Below are 8619 nucleotides of genomic sequence, written 5' to 3' on the forward strand. Positions count from 1 at the left end.
CCTTTTCTACTGTAACAGGGCTACAAGCCTGCCTAAACTATCCTATAGTAACGCCAGTTTTGAGCTCCTGATGCGCTCTTGAAGATTTCAAGGTCTGGAGAGGAGCTTGCAGTGTTCCTGCTCTGAATATTGAACCTAACTTTGATGTTCTTATTAACCCAGTATCATCACACTCCACATCTAAACAGACACCAATATGCTCACATTCACCACCCAATTTATGTTATAATTCAGTGTCAGAAACAATTTTAAGCATTTGTTTGCAAAGCAATGTTTTGGGGGTTCACACATCTTCTACTCTACTGCTCCTTGCAGACTCATTATGGTCTCTGTAGCTTACACCACGGAAAGAACTGCAATCTTCTTTTCTTGCCATTTGAGGCACTAGATTGTTTTGCCACTACATCTATTTATCCTCTTCTCCTACCTTTTCTTTATGAAAGAACTTCATCTTTACCCAGCATGGAGATAATAGCTGTGATTTTTTTGATTAGTAATACTTCTCTCCTACAGAGCTTTACTCACAATTTCAAAATGTTCCCAAAAATGGAAATCTAGAACTTTTTCTCCAACATGTGATGCTATTCTGTTGTCAAAAGCATAATTGGAGATATTCAAAAATCTTCTCAAGATCATCACAGTATTAGTGGTTAAGCACGCAGCATAATCCTCTATTACAGTTGGCCTATATACACACAAAAAGATTTCATTACTTTTAATAATAAAATTTTATTTCAAAATATAAAAATCAGCAGAGTATTATCTCAAGATGAGGCTTAGCCACATCACTGCCTTATTAAAAATACAATTCATTTCACCTATCGAAATGCTCCTCAACCCTTATCCTCCCACAGTTATTACTGTGTCATATTCTGTGGCAAGCTTGAGTATTACCTTTGGGGTACTATAGGAATGCTTGATATCTCATTTCTTAATAAGCTGTTTATTTTCCAATCATACAGAAAAGATGACACTGAAGTTGAGATATTCATCAAAAAAGAGGTAAAAGGTGCAAATAGATACGTCCTGTCGACTGACAGAACCATCTTAGGCAACATCTCTTTTCATTACCAAATCTCCGAGTGCTTTACAGTTCCATAACCCATGAAATACCTTCTCCTTTCATCTAGGGAAACTAAGGCACAAACACTAACCCACTCAGATTTACAGCCCTCACAACAGAGTTTCAAGCACTCAGTACCGAAATAAGAGTCAGTTTCTCAAGGTTTCATGAAGTTAAAATTTCTAAGAGCTCAGTACACAACATACTGAACCCCCGTGAAGATCAAGATCAGTGGCTTCACGGCTCGCAGCCACAAAACTTGCACAGCATCAAGGCATCTACTCGCTGCCTACATCTGAGACCACAAACCTTACTATCCTTGGCCATCCATACTGCCTACAATTCAAGGCCATTAAATAGGCTCTAAGCCTTCCAGCACACCTACATGTCCAGCACAGTGTTTTCCCGTCCCACAACACATTACAAGGGCTAAGCAGCTCCTATGAGCTCCCTTACATTCAATAAGGAGGCATCCCTAGGACTAACACCACTTCTAATTTAGCAGGTGTGCTCAGGAGAGATCTAACACACTAACATCACACAGTTCACCACAAAACGCAACAGCAAGAGTCCTTTACAAAGGAAACATCACAGGGTGTTACTACCTAATTTTATACGGAAAATTAGCATGGTCCTTGAAATTAGCTTACACCTCTTCATCAATGCTGTCTTCATCCTAAAACAGATTTAAATTTACATTTCTAACCTTGCAAAGAGGACCCTGGCTACCACGTTGTCACCAGTTACTATTTAGCTGAAAGTAACACACGAACTCAGCTGCTTGTGAATGCTTCAACTAGAAAATGTGCACTGTTCAAAACTGTAGAACAACAGCTAGAGCTACATGGCATTTATTTTGAGATAGGAAAAACTTCACTATATAAAACAAATTCTTTAAATATGTCCTAGGTATTGATTTAAGATTTCCTGACATTCAGGCATATGTCTAAACAAAAACAAGTATTAATAGAGATCAGAATAGAGATCAGAATTGTACACATATACACAAGCAAAAAAATTCCTTTAATTGGTGAAAAAACTCTATTCTCTTTAAAAGAGAATAACAAAAGGGAGGTTTTTTTGGAGGGGAAGAGAAGAAAATCCCAGCTGTCTTCAGTGGCACCAAGCATTGATAACCTCCAGGTCACCAGTTCCAGCAACAACTGAAGGCAGGTAACAAACAGTTGCTGCTGAGAGCCCTAAGGAGTTAGTTTTCTAGGATCACTCTTTGTACAGCAAATGAGCAAATGTTCACAATCAAGAAAAAACCTATTACAAATCCTATTCTTGGCAGACTTGTTAGAGAATAATCAAATGGGAGGAACATAGGAATTGAAGGATTATTCACTGTCTAGCACTGGAATTTTTGACACGAAGAAGAGAGAAAGTAAACAGGATGTGGTGTGAAACACTAAGTTGCCGTATTTCTGAAAGGGATTTCCTGGTCAGAAAAAAGTGCAACATGGAACATGCAGCACATGCTGGTACGTTCAGTATCGCCATAAAACACCAGCCCGATTGCACACACACACCACGCAGGCACAGTGGCCATTTGTCTGACACGTTCTGGATGCCCAAAAGCTTTCAAAACAAGTTGCTAGACATTGGAAATACTATATGAAGGGCTAGAGCCCTCAAACTCTTCTCACAACACTGCTAGGTGAAAAAGAGGGCTCTCTCCAATGAAATCTAGATGTATGGCAGCCCCAAGTATAATTCATACAGGGTTATTAAGGAATAAATGTTCCTCAGTATCCTTCTATGTAAATACTATTACTCTAAGATAAGGATGCCTAAGGGTGCCTTCTTCCCGCTGAGTGTAATTGGTTACACTTAGACAAGTCCTAAGCAAGCAACAGAGGTAGGCATGTAGAAGGAAGATAAAACAGGCAAATAAAAGCTTGTCTATAGATATGTAGGTTCTTGCTGAATTGTTTTGGAATAAGAAACTTCAAGTATGCCTGGATTCAGGAACAAAAACTCCTTGTCCCTATCTATTGTAAACCATGGTCAAAGAGGTTCTGAGGATGCTCTAACTGTAAGTGTCCATTCATCCCCAATAGTCCATTCACAGTAATAAAACAAGGAAGTAATGTAAGAAGGTGACAGGGATTAGCAAAGTAAAACCAAAAACTATGAAATCTGCCCAGTGAGACAATTAACTTAATAACTAAGAGCTCCATCCTCTCTGAGCACATTATTTCTCTTTGCTTAAAAATTCTATGAATTTTCCTTTCTCTGTCACTTGCATGGTGCAGCAAGAAATGTCACACTGGAAAGGCTGAACTCTGCATGCTGCTCAAAGTTATTTTCATCACACTTAAGGCTGCTAAGGAAGGTGTGAAGGGAGACTATTAACGTGCTGCCTTTTAACTAGTTTTTGGTTTGGGTTTTTTTTTAATGTATGAAATAGGCATTCATCACACAAAATAACGCTTTGACATGCAAACTTGTGAATGTTTTGACAAAATACAAGAAACATGAAAATCCAAGGAAAATACATCCACTCTATAAGAGCTCTAGCATTGTTTAGAATTAATATAATCCAGTTATGGGTGCTTTTTTCCTGACGGGAACAAAGATTTTTCTAAAACCAAGCTCCTTCCTATGACAGCATCATGCCAGAATCAACAGCATCTTCAAGAAAAAATAAAAGGTGGGTAAAAGTACAGAAGAAACAAAGGGAAAAGGTTGTTCTCCGGCGGTATAAAATAAATGCCTACAATTACAAGTTAACAGGATGAAAGGTAAAACACCTATATGGGACTGAAAGACTTTTTGCATAGGTGAAGAATACAAACCCTCCTTCTTTCAGAACAACATATTCAGTAACCTCTGTTGAAGTTGTCGGCTCCATGGGAAAAGGTTCACATCTGAAACATCATTCCAGGTGATCTCAAGAGACGTCATGCCCTCTTGACACGGACATTTACTAAGTGATCCTGGTAGGGAAGGAGGTAGTACAATTTGGATGGGATGCTCATTGAAGACAGTGACATGGCAAGGCTGAGCCCGTCTAAAAGCTGCCCAGGACTGCAGGGCAGAGTCCCCGTCGAGGCCACACAGCTCACTCCTTCCAGCTCTGCTCCCTGCTCGTCCCCCAGTGCCACTTCTGGATTCCTGTCTGACAGCACGGGTACACCAGCTATTCACCTTCTCAGTCAGCATAGTTTTCTCACAGATTAAAAAATTCGACCAGCTCCCTGTGCAGTTGCACAAACACCAGAGCCAAGACAAGGGAGGAGGAAGGGAGCCCCTTCCAGCAGCAGTGAGCCTGAGCAGCGAGTTCAGCCATCTCATGTAACTGCACCCTCAGACTAAGTTTCAACTCGTTCCTTCTGCACGCTGTTCTATGTCACCATTTCTCACTGCAGTAAAGCGACAGAAAATGCTTAAAATGCTTCATGTAAAGTTGTCCTTAAATCTTAGACAGGTAAGCAGCACGTAATTCCAAACAAGCCGATCTGGCCCATTTTGAAACTTTAGCAAAGATTTTACAAGATGACCATACATCTGCATCCGTGAAAAGCTATGGCGCATACAGCAAGAATGTGTTCAGCCTCTCTGTTCAGTCAATCTTTGACCTTGTCACAGCTGTTATTTCAGTGTGTGCTGAATGCAGGTTAAAACAAGAAAGTGGAAAGAAAAAAAAAATAGTAATAAAAAAAAAAAAAAGAGACTGACAAAAGCTAGCAAGTCCCTGTCAAGTATCTGCGCTACATCACAGACTACCTGTATTTTATTTTGTATGTATAAATGTTTCAGATAAAGACTATGACAGAGAGTTTGGTAAGATTTTAAGTGACCTACCTTTTTATACGTTTGTAAAGTTTATTTAATCCTTCTGTGCCTTTTGTTTTAATAGCAAATGTTCTAAATATACTCACAGTTTATGAGCTTTACCTTTCAACATTTGAAATACTACGCCATAGGGAACTTTTTGTAGGAAATGTGTTTAACAACACACATTGGTTTTACTTCTCAGAACAATTTCAATTGATGAAAGAAAATGTTTTAAGCTTTTCTAAAACACACTATGTGCACTTTTAGAGTTTCTATAGCTATGCAAAAATCCATTAGAATGCAAAATTGAGCCTTAACTAAATCACAATTATCATACAGTTGTTATAAAAAGCATTAGTTTGACAGCTATGCAAAAATACAAGTTAAAAAAATCACCATAACCGTTTATCATAGAAGTTTAAGTCTCCCACTTACGTAACTTTGCATATGAACTATCACTGTAACTAGCTCATTACCTTAGATTAGCTGCTATAAATATAGGCTGCACTAACCAAATGTCAGTGTTACCTATTGTAAAGAACCATCTTGAATTAAATTATATAAAACCCCAACTGTTTCGGTAAGGCAGAGACTAGCAGGCATAAAGAAACATCAGAGACCACAGCAGTTGCCATAAAGTTTCACATCACAACAAAGTAATTGTCACTGACATTCAATCACATATAGCAGAAGATTTGAGTCTTAAGAGCTGTAGTAAAAACCAAAGAACAGTGAGATCCCTCCACTAGTAAGAGTCCTCCTCTGAATGAAACCCCAGAAGCACCCCTAGGTCAGACAAACTCAACCCCAAACCTCCCCCGTTATCGCCTATCTCCAATTCTCTTTCCAAGCAATTATGACAGTCTCTCAAACTATTACACATTCACCTGTTTTCTGAAGATCATGTTTTTCTCGGGCAAGTAACAAGTAAGCATGACGTATGTTATCTGCTATTCAATACAGGACTAGCTTTAGACTGTGCCACAAAAAGAGAGCGTTTCAGCACAGAAGTAAAGTTTTCTAACAGCTACAGTAAAAGGCCAAAAGTGGCAGTGTACCCATACAACCATCAGAAATTCCTTCAAGGTGCTGACAGCCTATGTAAGAGGTGGAGGGGAAGGCGAATGTGGAGGACAGGAGCACCCCTTTCAGTCCCCTTCTACAGAGCTGCCGTGGCTGCACTGTCCAAGTACGCTCTGCAGTGGCAGCGATCTCTGCTCAGTTAACGCAGTGATTCAAGTGATTTCCATCAGCTCTCATCCCTGTTTCACTATCTCCTCCTATTCCATGGGAAAAGTTATGTCACAGCATGCCTGGTAGCAATGTCCTTATAATACTTCACCACACATTTCCTTTCAGTTGATAAGAACAGTGGCATTGCACAGACAAAACAGTGCCTGCAAGAAATAAGGAGCAGGATAAAAACCAGATGGCTGAAGTTAAGCGCTGGAAGACAGGAGCAATGCTTATAGGGAGGAGAAATCATTTTGATGAGCTGAGACTGTGAACATGGCTCTCCCCACAAAGGGAACATAGCCTGCCCCGACACAGCCTGCAACAGCATAAATATGAAATGAAATTTGAATGAAATATTGTTATCTATATCACCTAAAGGCTGAATTCTTTTCAAGCAAGTACCAGATGAACATGACACATATTTTTTTAATTTAATATCAGGCTAATGCAGCTTCAGCTGTTTAGATGACTACCTGTCAACCACAATCAAAAACACCACTTGGAAAAATGTGAAGTGATCTGTTACACAAGTTCAGAACATTGACAGCATATTCCCTTACAGTACATCTATTCCTTCACACTTTGCTTCCAGGCTGGTACAAACCTTGGCAGTGATAGGCATGATTCTTACGTCCCAATTCCCCAGCAACCGGCTCCATCCATACAAAGACAAATGTTATCAGTGATAGAGGAAGCACAAACACCTATGCAAGCCCAGACTGTATTTAACATTGTGTCCAACATGGTTTAAATCTTGCTGAAGATACGGTATTTTAATTCTTACTAAAATGATGTGAACTCTAAGAACCCAGTACAGGAGAACTTCAAGCACAAAGTAAGATTCATAGTCTCTTCCCTGCCCTTGCTACAGTTAAAAAAAACAACACCTTGAAATGTTTCAGTCAACACATTTAAAATGCATCATTCATCACCATCTACACAGCCTTGAGATGAAAATTGTAAGAAATGAAAGCAAGGTATTCTTGACATTGCTTCCTAAAGGACAGCATAAATATTGTCGTATCAAGAATGAATTCAGTAACACTAGTTTAATATTTTGATTAACAATTTGATTGGTAAAGGTAGCAGGCATTGATCCAATGAGCTTCTGCACAGTACTTGTCTTGGGACTGTTCTCCAGCTATTGAAAATATTAAAGGTATGTTTTGAAACCAAGGTATTTTTTTGAATATAGAAAATAATCATCAAGCAGTTGTGTTTATTCTAAGATCCCAGAAGGATCCACTCTTGTTCCTGCACTACATATTCTTATATGACCCGGAAAATCCAAACCTTCCTCATGGAATAGATGGCATGATCCTCAATAGATTATGAGGATTTGCGAAAGAGGCATAGAAAGGACCTGTCACAAACTTCCCCTGAAACCAACACAGCAACGTGCCCAAAAGTAGTTCAACATTTAGGGAGAAAAATTAGAAAGAACGGTAGGAGACCCTACTTTGCCATGTAGGCAACTCTGCCGAGAACCCAGCTAAACATAGCTTCATGAGGCGAGGTTTTGGCCAAAAAACCTAACCGTCCTTGCAATTCTCTGTGAAACAGGGAATCTAGAGCCTCAAGCCCCAAGGGAGATGCTACTATCTTCTTACTTAATATTGACTTAATTGCTTCTAAAATGCAACGTCCACAATTCAGAAAGGGTGACAATAAATTGGAGGGATCCAGGAGAAAACTAAGAGAGTAACTGAGGAAGGAGGGGTGGCTGGGAAGAATGTCTGGCAACAAACTTCAGAAGATTATTTATTTTTCTTAATAAAAAGAACATAAAGCAAGAAATTAACCAAAATTCGTAAGAATTCATACTCGGGAAAATATGAGTTATAATGGGATTTTCAGTGTCAATGAGGCTACAGCAAGACTCAGTGGCTAGAAACTAAAGGTAGCCTTCTTCAGATCAAAAATAAGAAATAAAATACAAATCAGTCATTTGTATACTTTACCAAAAATTGTGCTAAATTTTGCCTTATGGGAATTTTTTAACTGCACCTTCTAAAATGTAAACTCTAGTTTCAAACACAGATTGGGGGAAAAAAAAAAAATAAAGTCCTATGGCCTACATTATGAAGAGGTGAGACTAGATGATTGCAACAGTCCTTCTGACTTGATAATCTATTAATCTCATCAGACAGATCAGAACACACGCCTGACCACTTTCAGGACTGAATGCAAAGTCATCTATAGGCGCGCCTATTTTGACGGTATAGTTTTAGCCTGAGACTTTTACCTTTAAACGTCGTCGAGATTGGAACTGCAGGCATACAAAGCTACAGACATAAAAGGCAGGCGATGACAAAAATCTCATCACCTAGAAAACACTCATTTTAGTTGGTAGAGCTATACAATCAAAAAGCAACCCGAAGCCAGTAAGACATCCTGTATTTTTTCCACGCTTCCCGGAACTTTACAGAACTCTCCGTGGGACTGAATCGCTCCAGACAAGTCTTAGCTGAGAGGGGGCTCCGCACGCCCGAGAGCAGCGCTTTAGCGGAAGGAGGTTAACCAGCCTTCGCAAATCG

Source organism: Cariama cristata, unplaced genomic scaffold, assembly GCF_000690535.1.
Source record: "Cariama cristata isolate BGI_N322 unplaced genomic scaffold, ASM69053v1 scaffold22475, whole genome shotgun sequence".
Classification (NCBI taxonomy): domain Eukaryota; kingdom Metazoa; phylum Chordata; class Aves; order Cariamiformes; family Cariamidae; genus Cariama; species Cariama cristata.